Consider the following 15,460-nt stretch of genomic DNA (forward strand, 5'->3'; position numbering starts at 1 on the left):
GGCTTGCACTACCTACGGGTTTCATACGTAGCTAATACACATGCTCTGACACACTGTAATCTGACAGACAGTCCCTTGATAGCTTCTATTTTCTCTGTATTATCTGCCGCTGTGTTCACTGAGCCCAATGGTGAGCAATTTTCAAATCTGGTGTGTGAAAGTAATACTGTCCACTTTTGTCTTCAGAGATACAGACTTCATTTTCACACAGTGTTCCTCTGTCTTTCTCTGCATTCCACTGCCAATGTAGCGGCTAGTTGTTGACTGTTCATTAAAAGAAATAAACTTCACTGTAGAGTAATTTGATTGTGCCCTAAAATGGAGGATTAGTTACAGAACTGCAAGAACAGATGATGGCTGAATATGTAGACGGTGGGTATCTGTCTTCACTAGAAGAGCTGCACCACTCAAGCTCCTCCTCCACCTGCGAGCCTTCAAAAGAAGCACTTGAGCTGACTAATGTCCTACCACTTTTACTCATCCACATGCAAATACATGCTGCACGGTGCCTCAAGATCTAATCACATCATCAACTTTATAGATTGTGCCTGTGATATAAATATAAAATCTGAAGCCATTAAAATAATAACGTTAGATATATAAATATTGTTTGAATTGGCATTTTAGCTTGTTAGCTTCATCCAGACTTGCAGGATTGATACTGAAAGCATAACGAGTGCCAAATCTCTTCTACATTTTAGAATATTTTTGGCAGAGGGGCGGAAGAGCTGACAAGGATATCTGTGAGCAATGTAAAAACATTGTATTTTAAATGAACTAGTATAAGCACTGCGATGTGGGGTGATCTATTTAAAGATGTATAAATGGGGTGCTAATGTAATAGAATAGTTTGGGATTTAACTTTTTCGAGCAATACTGCTGTTAGTCCAAAGATGCAAATAGTAAACTTCAAGTGATCAAACTGCAGATGTAGCCTGGTTATGGACTGATGGCCAAACAAACTTGGAAACGTGGCTCATGTTACAAATAAGTGGAAGAAGTGGATTTTGAATACGTCTCTGCGTGTGTACTTGCTGTATTTGGAAAACTGCGCGTGCTGACGTCACTACGGGCGATGGTAGTGGGGGTAGGAGGAGCGGGAGGGAGGAAGGGTTTCGTTGTGAACGCGCCTGACGGATCCCCGGCGGAGGGCAGCGAGGGCGCGCATCTCTGTCGTCCGCTTGTGAAGCGACTGCAGGGAAGCCAGATGCCCGACTGTGAGCCGCTGCCTGTGGATACCTATCCTAGATGCCAGAGCAGGCGAGAGCCACAGACACATTTCACCCTCTGACAGGGAAGAGGAGAAAATAGGGACAGTAAACGGAGTAAGACTTAAAATATATGTTTCCTTTTCCCCTCCCTCTGTTTCAACCTCTGCTTCAGATGAAGAGCTTCACTGGACTTGGAGTACCGGGCATCAGTAGAAAAAAAACCCGTTATTCAACTCAGCCCCTGCTGCTGCGGCGCGGCTGCCTGTGAGCGGGTCCTCTCATTGCATTGGAATATACAAGCTTGCCTATATGCGCAAAAACCATGGAGATTATATGACGTGGATTTATTTTTTTAACAAAATTGGACATCTCCAAAAGCGACGATACCTCTTTTCATTGTTTTTGCCATTGCCTTTTTTGCGTCCTTTTGTTCCGTTCTTCTCCGTACTTTATGATTTTTTTTCCTTAGCAATCCTTCCTTAATTTCATTTATTTATTTATTTACACTTCTTTTTTTGGTCCGTTTCGGAGGCGCAGAAGTGGCATGCCTGACAGAGAACATTTGTGGGGAGAAGAATCCGCGCAGCAGCGAGTGTGAATGAATGATAGTCTCCCTCTCCATCTGAGACGTGCCATGGATGGGAAACTTAATTTGTATCCACGGAACCGATCGGGGAATAGCCGTCGCATCAAATAACTACTGCTGACAGCGATCAGGTAATGTATCTTATCTATTAAACTCGACATCCCTTTAGGCTACTGTTTCTTGCGCCATGGACTCCAGATTGCTTTGCTGTCTGACGGTTTATTAATTTGTTTGATTCTTGACATCCTCCTGTAAAGATAAGTGTAGTCCGGTTTTAATGACGCATAGTCTCAGATTGAAAGAGAAACTAAACCATCATGTTCGCCAGTCCGCGCTGTTTTACTAGACTGAAGTATGTCGGCTGTTATCCGCGGGGATGTGTGATCTGTGAACCTGAACGGAAGTACCGGTAACAGAGAAATCCCCAAATACATCTCAGCAGTTGAATTACAGCCCATTAGTTGAGCAGCCTCCTGAATGCTGAATCCCTCAGTGGGAGACACAGCGAGCTGTATGATAGCCTCTAAAGCCGCTGGCAGACCTGTAACTTTGCGCAGTGGCCAAAAGAAACACACACACACACACACACACACACACACACACACACACACACGCGCGCGCGCGCGCGCGCACACGCACAGGCACGCACAATGATGGTGTTCTCTCTTTTGGGAGTTTTCCACGATGCCATTTTGACTTTAAAATAACATTTTTAAATCTGAGCTCCAACACCCGCAGCGAAGCTTTCTTTAGCAGTGTCCCTGATGAGTGGAGATGATTCTTGGCAGGAGGATGTCTCGTCCGTGGCCTGATTCACGTATAGTGTTAGGTTAGAGGGCTGATGCCGATGCTTCTTCCCGCCCGTGCTCCTGGATGAGTGGGTGCCTTCTCCCGTTGAATGCTAAAGAGACAGGATGTACCAAAGACGCCAGTGAGCGTGCACTGGGGATTGAAAGGGGGGGAGGGGCATCTCATCACGCAACAGAAAGCCCTTTGAAAGCTACCTGATCACGCACTGAGGTCCGATTTATTTGTGAGCGCCTCAGACTGTGGCGTGCGTCTGCCGCAGTGCCGCTTCTTGTAACCATGGTTCCTCCATATTCCGTGTTATTTTCAGTTGAATGAAAAGTATGTATGTTTGTTTTTTTTTATCGAGTCTGACAAAACGGTTCCTCAGACGTTGGCCTTGTCGTCGTCGTCCCCTTGGTAGCGAGCAGGTGGCTCCTGTGACGCTGAACAGGAATGGCACCCAGGACGCAACAACGAGAGTGCAAGGAGCCTCCAGCATCCGCTCTCTCTCCCTCTCGTTTCTACCCATCTGTTGAGCATGCAGTGTGTGTGTGCGCGCGCTCTCTCCGCACGCACCTCAAACAAACTACTATCAAGCCCCATTATAATAGGGTTTAACACACATGGCAGCAGCGACCTCGATTATTTTATTCCCCAAGTAGCCATATGTGGCATGTTGAACAAGTTCCCACAATATTCTACTTATTCCACCACTAAGTCAGACCAGACTGCTACAGCAGCCCATGGCTGAACTGGTGTAGGCTATTTAACGGGGACACTGATTCATGAGCAGTGCCTGTCTCTTTGGTTCTTGGCACCATTTGGATTAAAATGTCAGATTTAGCCTGTATATTCATATTCTAAAGCAATAAAACAATCAAGAAAACTACACAGTATGGAATAAAGGAATATTGTAATATTGTACTGACTTTTCCTTTGGAGAGCTCTTTGTGCTGTATCCCTGCCTGCCTCCACCCTGAATGTAAGCAGCAAATAACCATAACATTGCCTCTTCTTTTTTAAACGCAGTGAATAACCTTGTTTTGTTTTATTTCTCCGGCATGCTGTCGGAAATAATGGAGCCGGCAGGGCCATGTCCCCTTTTAGCAGAGATGAGCAACCCATTGCTGATGGCTGATGTGTCGGATGTGAGAGAAGGCTCCTTTTTAACCCTGCTGTGTAGAGGACAAAGGGTGGTCAGGGGCATTGGTTCAGGAAAGCTGTGGCAAAGTGTCTGAGTCTAATATCATTTACAACCAAAACGTCCAAGCTTGCTTATAGTATCCATTTAAAGGATCTGTATTATGTTTATTCTGAGAACATGTGAAGCAGTGACTAATGAGCTCAGAGAACATCGGTTCCCAATGCAGCACTGGTTTGATTTTGTTTTAAAAAAAATATGGTTTCAGATAAAGTGCTGAGGATTCTCTCCTTATAATGAGAAAAACATCTAATTTAGACTAATTTTGGCTAATTTGCAGTGTGTGCCACAACTCTCCACCAAATAATTACCCATGGAAATCATACCTGCGTTAACCTCCGTGGTGTTCAAAACATCATTCTAACCTTTATGTTCCTTTTAGAAAATACACAAGACTTATATTTTATATTTATAAAACAAATCAAGAGTATGACTTCTAAACCATTACACCTGCTTTGATTGCTGCTTCCTGCTTTAATTTCGATCAAAGTGCACTCCACCCATTCACCCAGTTTAAAAAAAAAAAGAAAAGAATTCTCATTAACCGCTAGTGGTATTGAGCTAGATAGTTTTGGTTTTATTTTGACCAGATTTCTAGAATTTTTTTAATCTTTCTACATAAAAAAAAAAAAAAAAATCCTAACTGGACCCAGGTGCAGAGAACACACTACATGTGTAATTTCTCACTGCAGAAAACATTCAGTCAAGTCAATGAAAAACCAGAAAATCTACTGCAAGAATGGGCAGGAAAACTGAACTAACTAAATAACTCTCTTAGTGAGGCTGACTGGAGTGGAGGGAGCTTGGCATTGGTGTCACCAGACACCAAGATCTGAACCAATAAGATATACTGTATATAGTCAGCTAGTTAGGGTGAGGTAAGATATGAGGGTGATCGGTCTAAGCAAAATATTGGCCAATGGGATTCTTGTCCACCGGCTTGAATGTCAGTGGGACACCCAGAGCAGCCCCAGATCCAGCACCCTGGAAAGCGATCATGGCAAAAAAATGCATTTAAAAAAAATCGATCACAACATGTTTTTACAGAAACAATATCTGGGTTACTGTTGACAGCATACTCTGTGGGTTACCCACAGTACGGCAGACTACTTTTTTAAAATAAATCAGTTGTTTCATTTTTTAAATAGTGTGAGCACCACAACAAATATTCAGTTAACCCTATTGGATATGGCGTGGCAGCAGAATCCAAAGACGGGTTACTCAAAAAGCCGGCTGGTCACGTTACAACCAGTCGCATGACCGGTCTGTCGTTTCAGAGGCCTTTGCAGTTAAGTTTAGCAAACAAAAGGTGACCATGCGTCAACGACAGTTAAAGGACAATTCCGGCGCAAAACGAACCTAGGGGTTATTAACAGATGTGTACCCACTCTGTCGCTCTCTGGGACATGTTTTCATGCTAATTGAATGTGTTTGTAGCTTGAAAGACGCTAGCGCGGACCGCTGATTAGCTTACAATGCTAGTATTCAGGGCACAGGGAAAGTAAAAACAAATCGCTATTTTGTACCACTAAAAAGGCTGAAAATATCACCAAACTTCAACGGTAGCATAATGAGCGTCCCTGCATATTAACCAAAGCATTGAGAACTGAAGAAGAAGTGTGAAGTGTACAGACAGTTTATTGAAAAGATACATTATAAAGACACTCGCGTTCATGTTTACGTGCGGCCACCGTCTTGAAAACCAGTCATGACTTACAGCTGGCGATGCAAACTAAAATCAAAAGCAATTTGCTCAATATATCTGAAATAATCACACTCTGCATAACTTGTCTAGTGTACTTACTCAGTGGATAACTGTCCATCTGGTCCCTCCAGTCTGGGTCACTGTCTCCAATTTATTTTCGGGACATGGAAAAAAGTTTCAAGTACAGCCCTGTTTATCAGAGAGGGGGGGATCTTCAGACTGTACAAAACACTGCGTCTCTTGTGTGTCGCGACGCAACAGGTCCCACTCAGACACTCCTGTTCGGTGGCCATAGCTTCACAATGTCCACAGGTACACCACCAGTTTCCCGAAGTACAAGGCTCTGTTGTGGCATAGCTCTCTCTCTCTCTCTCATAGCCCTTTCACGGAGCTCCCGCAGCTCTTCGTTCAATAAACTGTCTGTACACTTATAATGTTCTCAATGCTTCGGTTAACATTTAGGGACCCTCATTATGCTACCGTTGAAGTTTGGTGATATTTTGAGCCTTTTTAGTGGTATAAATAGCGATTTGTTTTTACTTTCCTTGTGCCCTGAATACTAGCGTTGTAAGCTAATCAGTGGTCCGCGCTAGCTTCGTTCATGCTACAAACACATTCGATTAGCATGAAAACATGTCCCAGAGAACGATCGAGTGGGTAACATCTGTTAATAAACCCTAGGTTCGTTTTGCGCCGGAATTGTCCTTGAAGTTTAGGCACCAAAACCACTAGTTAAGATTAGAAAAAAAGACTGGTTTGGATTTAAACACCGGTCCCCTTAAATAGTACTCCCCGAATATGACACTTTTCCTGGGTGAAAGTCTTCCCTGGGACATGAACTCTGCTCTCCTGCTTGAAAGCCCTGTGTTTTATGACACAGAGTGCTCTAAAGCCCGAGACACGCCAAGCCGATAATTGGCTGTTGGACAGTCTGGCGAGGTCAGTGACTCGAGTCTGTTCGGTGTGTTCCATGCCTTCGTCTGTCCGAGGGGCCATCGGCCTTCATTTTGGCCGATTTGACATGTATAATTGGCGGGGCGGGCACTGCCGGCAGTTGGACTCAAATGACCCATCTGATTGGTAGAGTGCTAACCTCGGAAATGGAGAGTGGAATGAGCGTGACTAGAGTCTCTCAAAATCTGACGAAAATCTTTTGAACTGACCTTTGTCGATCTGAAATGAAGACAGATTCAGCAACTACATGGCCTATTTCTCGCTTAAAATGTTTTCAGAAACACGTTTCGGTGAACTATTTTAGTACAATATGAGATCGTATTCTGAACAAGCCACCATGACAGTCTGTCTTTGAATTTCCGGAGAAACCAGCTGCCGGTTTTCATTTTTGGGCGACAATACAGATTAGCGCCTCCTGCTGATATGGAGACGTATTACGTCTCGTTGCTTTGGTGTGTTCCGAGGAACTTTTTTGACCAACTCGGGGAGACTGATCAGTCCAACTGCCTTTTCTGCTAAGGGTTGGCCGTATGGTCAGTGTGTCTGCAGCTTTATACAGCAGCAGTCATTGTGGTGTATACAGCAATACATGTGTAATACGTGTGAATTACAGTGCTTTACATTTCATAGCTATATGTACCATGGTTAATGAGAACAACCTGTATAGCTACAAGTGTGTGTGTGTGTGTGACTTCATGGACATTATTTGCAGTATGTAATAGTAATAGCATGTAGCTTGCATAAGAACATACTGCCTGCCTTTGTGGCCCATGATGCTGGTTTTCACATCTCTGAGTGTGCAGATCTGCCATCTTTTTGTTAGTGTTTTCTTTTGTTTTCGGCTGGAGTTATTCCAAAATCAAAACCCTCTGCACTGGGATTGTGTGGTCCTCGCCAATCTGGCTGAGGCCAGTGTCCGCCGACATCTCCAGAGATCTCTCTATCTCCTTATAGCAAGAGCCTTCTTACGAGGAGCTCCTTGTTATTCTAGGCCAAAATTTCCCCGTCAGATTTGTTTGTTTGTTTATTTAGGATCCTCATTAGCTCCTGCATTGCAGGTGCTAATCTTCCTGATCAAGTGCCTTATTCAAAGCTACAGTCATCTGCTTACTTATTGTGACGCTACTACCGCAGAATGACATGTTGGCAAGATAGAGACGCGTTAATGCTACAAAGCTACAGTACAAGAGCTAATCAGTGTAGCAAGGTGACATGTTGTGGGTGGATGCAATGTTTTTGTGTATGCAGGCGTAAAGGGTTGTAATTTTTGGGTCCCATGAGGGGAGAATTGGGATATCTGACTGTTTTGATGTGTGGCTGTAACTGGTTGTGAAAACTCCTTGCTTGAAATTTTGATTAAACATAATATAAAATCTTTTTAAATCCTTAAATTTAAAGTGTGAGGGAAATCTCATTGCAATGAGATGAGGAAAAAAACACTTTTTTTTTTACAGAATTAAGTTTTTAAATTGGTCAATTTTGACCGAAGCACAGCAGGAAGGTTAAATGGGTCAGAGAAATGAGACTGCGCGTAATGACTGTGCTGTCATTGAATGATCATCTGAGCAGCTGCTGGAAATGCAAACCAAATGACAGTGTGACACATATCAGCTGAAGATGTATGAAAACCAGCCAGTTCAGTGACAGTTTTATAAGACCTGTAAATGTAATACTAATAACATCTTCAATATCAGCCCACACGTCATGTACTAATGCCGGCAATGCTAAATCTTTCTCTCTTAAACACATCTCTCCCTCACCTATGTCTCTCTATTACACATCTCTATTTCCCTGAGGGGCAACTCTGATGGGCAAATGTGCAAGGGGATACACACACACACACACACACACACACACACACACACACACAGGGAAAATATACAGTATTCAAAGTGCTAGTGGCACATGTGTATTTGTGTGTGCACACATGCATGCTGTTTAAAAAGTGTATATGGAGTAGGGGCCAGGCAACAGCTTGGTCTTGCCTGGATCACTGCACCCTGGCTGGGCCATTGTTCCTCTGACACCCCCCCTTACATACACGAGCACACACTTCCTCCTCTTCCCAGGCCTTTACCTAACAAGCTTCCAGCACTCTACTCCTCCTCCTATCTTGCTTCCTTCTGTTCTATAGCCATTAATTCATTCTACTGTTTTCCTATTACAGTAAAATATTATCCTTATGTGATCCAATCTTGGCATTTTTTGATTGTTTTAAAGTTGTCAGTGACCAGATATGATTATCCAGGAGTACACTGCACTTACAGTATAAGGCCTTGGTTGATGTATTATTTTAAGTTGGGTATGGCTATCTTCTTTTGTCAGAGTGGTCTGGTGAGCTTGTTCCAATAACATGCACCAAAAACGAGGCTTATGACTTTTCTTTGCCACATCTAGAAACTCTGCTGTCAGCTATTCACATTGGCCATCAACGGCCACTTCTTAGCAAGGGATAGAGGGCCAAGAAGAAGAAAAAGGATCATAAAATGTGAGGATTTTTTTAGGCTAAAAGAGATGAATATACCAGCATGCAGAAGTTGCCCAGTAGAGAAAAAAAAATCTGGAGAAGTAAGAGGTGAAAGATTTTCAAAGGGCAAGTATCTACTTTCCTCCTCACCTAAGCGTCATATATCATGCCATCCTACTTCGTATGCTCTGCCATGCTCCATTTGGAGTCACAGATGCCCCTGTCACTGGGGCGGCATTCATTTGGCACTGCCCCCAGGTGACTGTGTCAATATTTGCAGTTAGTGCCATTTTGTTTTGGGGCGCTCTATAAGGGTGACTGGGCTTGGGCGAGGCTAAGGCTAAAGGAAAATCAACAGGAAACAAAAACACCGGCCCTATAGACTTGCTCTCTACAATTAATTAAACCTTTGGCAAGAAAAGTGAAAAGATGGATCTCCTTGGGAATATATAGGCTTGGGTTGCAGGAGGATGAGGGGGAAGAGAAAACAAATTAATTGCTTAGAATTGCAGGGATAATTCACATATCTGATTAATATCGATTGTGTGAGGGATAAGAAACTGCCACAATACAACCATAGAGAACAGTTAATTCAATGAGTTTTTTGTGTTAATAACTCTCTTTGTGCAAAGATGAACACAGAGTTTTTGCCAGGCAATGACTGAGCAATTTCAGATTGTTACTTGGTGTGCGTGGATCTGTTTGTGAGTGTGCTTGCACACGCTCCTGTTTGTTGACTGACTGCATCCCAGCTGTAATATTTGCCTTTTATGTAATGTTTTTCATAATGTGTGGCCCTTGGGGATGAAGAAAGAGCAAAAGCTGGCAGATTGTATTGATTCAGAGCATCTAAAGCTGCTATTTTATAATGCAGTACAGGAGGGCCCGTGAGGCTTGCCTAAGCTAATGCGTTTTCATGATTGCTTTTTCTTTGGTTGCTTCTTAGCAACTTACTGAACAAGTCTTACCATTTCATTTCCATCCCATCTCTATGCCTCTCTGTATAATGTCTCTGTATTCTTGCCATTGCCATAACATTACCATGCACACAATCTGAAAAACCTTCTTCTCTATTTGTGCTCACTTCTATTATGTGAGGAGATGTCCACACTCCCCACATCCACAGAAATGCATATACAGTTGCTACACCTTGCAGCTCACGCACAAACAGGCGGCTAGTTTCACTGCTTAACTCAGTGTTCAGAGGGCGCAAACTCATCTGCCTTAGCACATTGGCTTCGTCATCAGCAGAGTGCCCTGCTGTGACACCCATCGGCCCAATTGTTTGTGTTTGCGGGCCAACAAGTGAAATGCTGTGCTCTGCCGGAGCAGATGGAAGAAGCCTGGACTTCTGTGTGGTGTGATCTAATGGGATCTGATGTGTGCGTGTGTGTCCATTGCTAGTGCAGGCTTGGTAAATACGATGTCTTGTGCATCCAAGTGCTTTTAGTGGGAAACAATGAGATATCACAACAGTGGACCCTACTGCAGGGTTTTATTTTGAAAAAAAAATATTAAAGACATTTGTATTACAGCAGCAACATCCAGAGGAGGTTTATGTAAATAAGGCATTACAATGATGTTTCCATTAATGTATTTGGTCAACACTGTGGATTTGTGTTGCTGCAATTGTGAGTGTGTTGCTACACTTTCTATTCCTTAAATGCCCCCTACCTCTTGGTAGATTAGAGTAACAATCATAGAAAGTCCTGACTTTCACAATCATCATTATCTTTCCCAATACTTTGCTAGGTGAAGCACACAAAGACACTTGTCTTTGGTGAAAGAGTGAGAACATTTATGAGAAAGTAAGATTACCTTGCATAAGGGCTTCAACAACTCCATAGGCTGTTGCTGTACATAAAGTGTGTTCTTTGGAATGTGCTCTGCTTGCCTGTTTGAATAAAGGTTAAGACAAAAAAAATCTGGCAGGCATTCAGTGGTAACATGCTGTGATTTTTATGTGCTGCCAGTTTTCATGTTTTGTTAGTGTGTGTGTGTGCGTGTGCGTGTGTGTGTGTGTGTGTGTGTGCACGTGCGTGCACGTGTGACCCCCCCCAGGTCCAGTCAAAGCTGTGTCTTGTGTATTTTAGATGAAACAAAGTGGACAGGTGGAATTCCAGCCCAGAGGCATGCTGGGTAGAATCACAGTGTGGCAGGTGTGTACATTTGACAGTGCAGAGTTGCCATGGAGAGGATTAACCAAATCCCAGTGGTGCATACTGTATAATCATCGTTTTCTGTACATGTTAAAAATGTAGGGCTTGAGATTAATGGAGATGGATTGTGTGTTTCTGGGTGAGTCCATGTATATTTGTTGGCACTCTGAAGAAAATATGCATCCTTCAATGTCTAATACCTGATTTATTTTGAATTACCCCAAGCATTACACAGAGAGAGAGAAAGCGAACAAGTGAGAGAGATGTTCAGAGGTTCTACTGTGATAGCTTTAGACTGCACTAAGAAAGTTGCATGCAAATGTTGCTCTCTACTGTGGATAAAAGTCTGCATATATTCATGAAGTAATTGTTGATACTGTTAAACAGACTCATTTAAGGAGTGAAGTAGAGTTGATGTAGGTCAGTAAAGAAAAACAATGTCAGCATCTTGTTAAAGAAGTACCCCACATATTTAGCGCTGCACTCCTGTAACATTGTCATCGTTGAAACTAAGATATCGTATTTTTGTATTCCACACATTCTGCTTCTTTGTCAATACCAAGCGCATACGTTGGCCACAATCGACCACCGACAATTCAGGTGTGTTGCGCTAGTAGCAAGTGAAGTAGCCTCAACCCGCTTACCTCAACCAGAAATGAGGAGCGGGCTGCAGAGGTCTGGTATACTCACTTCTTTCTAACTCCACACCCCTGGATTTTTATATTTATTTTCAAAATTGTAGTTTTCAGCCCCAACTGACACTGACTGAAGTGACATCACTTTAGGCAGTTTATCAGATTTCCGCACAGCTCCTACTTGAGCCACAGAAGACTATGCAATGCCCAATGTCAAATTTTAAGTTTTGTCTTTGTATAGGAGATTTTTTTTTTGGTAACAAGTATATTTACTCCTTATTTGGCTACTTTGAGTTAAGTAGAGAAAGCAACAGATTTGACTTCAAGTTAACATGACTGCTTACAAATCACTTTTTATTCAGGCTCATATATTTCTTAGAGATTTAAACAGCTTAAATAATTAGACATCAGGTTTGGCAGTTTTTGTATTATTTGAAAAGTGTTAACTATCCAGCATTGTTAGACATAGAACCTCCTGCATTCTTTATTCCCCACCAAAGAACAAGGCTGCATTGCTTCTGAGGCTATGTACTAATCCATTTCCATTGCCAGAATTGGTAGACTCCATCCATTACAGCCCAGCGTATTTTATTGGTAGTGCTAGTCAAAATGGTACACAGCCTGGGAGAACTGCTACAGAGTAGACCTCGGGAGCAAAATAATGCACAAATTATATGTAATAGCACATGCCAACTTCAATCAACAGTACTTCAGCAGAACTTCCATTTTCAACCCATAGAGTGGCCTGGACCTCGCAGGGTATGTAAGTGTTGCAGAGTGGCAGCAAGTGGAGCAATGTGATCTTGTGTGAAGTACCTTTTTTGAAAGTCGTGGTGTTGGTGTTCTCTCTTGCTCCCTCTAAGTGCATTTGATTGCTCTTGTGCATTTGCAGTCTCTTGGTCACTGACATCAAGTGTATGCATTCCTGAATGGCAGTGCTGATATTTGCTTAGGGTTTTGACAACACAAAGTGTCTATTTGTGAAGTGTGTCTGAGTGTGTGACAGTATTTTCCTTTGGACCATCGTCTTTTGTTGCTGTCTGTGTGCCCGTATCAAGTGGAGTCACAACACTTCTTTACAGCCTGGGGGTAACTGCGATAATGTGCTGGAGTTAAAATATTTTCACACATTTTGACACATCTTTGTCTGTTTTTGCCACATGCAGCAAATTTGGACATGTGTGCTTATGTTAGCATCTTTACTCTGTATGCTTTTACGCCTACCTTTTAAATTCCACGTTGTGCTGTATAATACAACTGAAGGGCAGAATTCATCACATTTGCTATGGAGAAGGACTGGAGCAGATTTTCTCCCAGAATTACTGGAGAGCAAGTGGGGAGCAGCAAATATAAAACCAACAGTAGCTGGGAAGATAGGGAATACAGAATGTTTTGAGCAGGGAGGAACTGCTGCTATTCCATTCTGCTCACAAACCATGGGATTATGTGTGCTGAATTTAATGGAATTTTATGGAGAATTTGTTTATTCAGGTGTTATGTATTCCTTATCGGCCAAATTTGATTTGCCTTGGTGTCCCTTTTTAATAACAATATCGGGCTTTTCTAATAATAAGCCCAGTGTTTAAAACCATTGTTTATTTTTCTGAAGCAAGTGCAGAAGATATGTTTACCAAGTTTCATGGAAATGGCCATGGCGCTATGGCCCATGTGGCCAAAGGACCATTATTCATAAGGACCTTCGTGGTTCATGTGTTAATAATTTACCATCTTAAGGGAAACTGAGCACATGTACTGTATGAACATGGAAAACAATAATATTGGAAAAAAAATCTGCAAAGCAAATCGGGTTAAGCCTTTCAGCTTTAAACATCTATAAATGAGTTACTGCGGTTAATAACATGACTTTGTTTTCATGCTGTACCACAGAGAAATGCAGATCTTTGGAGCCGGACTGCAGTCCCTTCGCAGATGCCTTGTGTAATTTACCTCCTCCACACTTAACATCGTGACCAGAGGCTGTGTCATCATGTGGCTATGAAACCTATCAAAGCATCACCAGGGATACCATCACAACAATTAGACAGGTAGATGAAATGAGTGTTGCAGAGGCCAACAATGTAATTAAACAGTACGCTCCCACACACTGCGTGAAGGCATCAATATTTATATATCAATGTGGTTTATCTGTACCATCTACATGCTGTGTGCGTCTCAAGGTGGCAGAACGAGATAAACGTGTTGTTGTACACGAATCAATAGATTAAAAATAACGTGACAATTACACAAACTGCCGTGAGATCGTGTTGAAACATACAGAAAACCTTGAATTTGAACTAACAAAAGGCCAGCATAATACACTTAACAGCATTATTGTATGAGAGAAACCTTTACTTTTAATATGCGCAAGTAATGATAATCTGCATTATGAACAGCTGCTCCAGAAATGCACTGTAGGTTTAATGGACAGGTAGGATTTGACACTGAAATAGTATGACGGTAGGTGAAAGGAGTAGCTCAACATTTTTGGAAATATCCTAATTAGCTTTCTCTCTGAAAGGGAGTAGAAAATATAAATATCAACCTCATGGCGTTTATGCAGAGTTGGAGTTAGGTTAACATCAGCTTAATTTTTCTTAAAGGTGCAGTAGGTAAGATTTATAAAACTAACTTTCTGTCATATTTGTTGAAACTGACCCTATGTTCGAGTAGAACTACATGAAGCAGGTCATTTAAAAAAGATATCCAGCTCCTCTGGCACCACCTACAGCCTGTAGTGCGATTTGCAAAAATCCACAGCTCCCTGTTCAGATGCACCAATCAGGGCCAGGGGGGAGGGTGTCTAACTGCGTGTCAATCACTGCTCATGCACACGCATTCATTCTCCCTTGTGGGGGAAGGGGCTTAGGAGACCGTTTTGGGCTTTAACAGAAAGGGGGGAGAGACTGAGTGAAAAAATGTGAACATCAACAATTTCTAAGTCCTGGATCTTCCCAATCCTACCTACAGCACCTTTAAATCAGAGGCAGGGGGAAACGGATAGCCTGGCTTTGTTCAAAGTGAAAAAATATGCCTACCACTTGTTTTTTGCATACATAAACAGAAATGTAAAAATGTCAATCTGAGATTTTAGCATTAAAATTTAATTTCTATCATAGATTAATACTAATTAATTTGTATATAACCCATGTAATCGTGAGCCAGGACGTGCAGTCAAGTGACCTAGTGTAAAGAGTCTGCGTAGGGAGGAGGTTGGAGTGAATGGAAGCGTCAACAAACACAGGACTTTCAGCCAGGAGACTGCTGTTCGTTTCTCATAAAAGCAAAAGTCAACGTTTACTTATTTTAACTTACTTTTGTTTCATTACTAACATACTTAACTAACAACCACGGATGTAACTTACGTAAACCAAGTGGTATTGTTGCCTAAATAGGTTATTTACTGCAGGGGCTTGCACAAGCGCACATTCTAGAATAAAGCACAGAAAATTGAGCATAACTTTTTGCAAGATATACGAGCTGTTGTATGTATACGTTGATAGATTATATGGTTATCATATAATTCATCATTCATCATTTTAGTTCTCAACCTTTCCCTATAACCTAAATCAAAGTCTTTTTTTCTTTCAGGGGTAAATATTATTCTACTGGATATGTGAAAGTACGTAAGTGTGTAGATGTAGCACAACTAATAACAATGATTTATAATGATCAAACGTGTAGGTATATTATGAATCATCTAATTTCGTAAGATCTTTTCAGTGACCATCTTAAAGCATGTTAGGTTCTCACAGA

The 15,460-nt window shown here is 42.0% G+C and overlaps 1 protein-coding gene across 1 annotated transcript in view; it reads left to right on the forward strand.

Moving 5' to 3' along the window:
- The first annotated feature begins 1,154 nt into the window (after window positions 1–1,154).
- LOC118493469 (adhesion G protein-coupled receptor B2-like) overlaps window positions 1,155–15,460 on the forward strand; it is a 69,119-nt gene continuing 54,813 nt past the window's right edge. Inside the window, exon 1 of the mRNA XM_035993322.1 lies at window positions 1,155–1,928. The gene's annotated coding sequence lies outside the window, so the exon portion shown is untranslated. The remainder of the gene's footprint in view (window positions 1,929–15,460) is intronic.

This window comes from Sander lucioperca, chromosome 16 (genome assembly GCF_008315115.2).
Source record: "Sander lucioperca isolate FBNREF2018 chromosome 16, SLUC_FBN_1.2, whole genome shotgun sequence".
NCBI classification, from domain to species: domain Eukaryota; kingdom Metazoa; phylum Chordata; class Actinopteri; order Perciformes; family Percidae; genus Sander; species Sander lucioperca.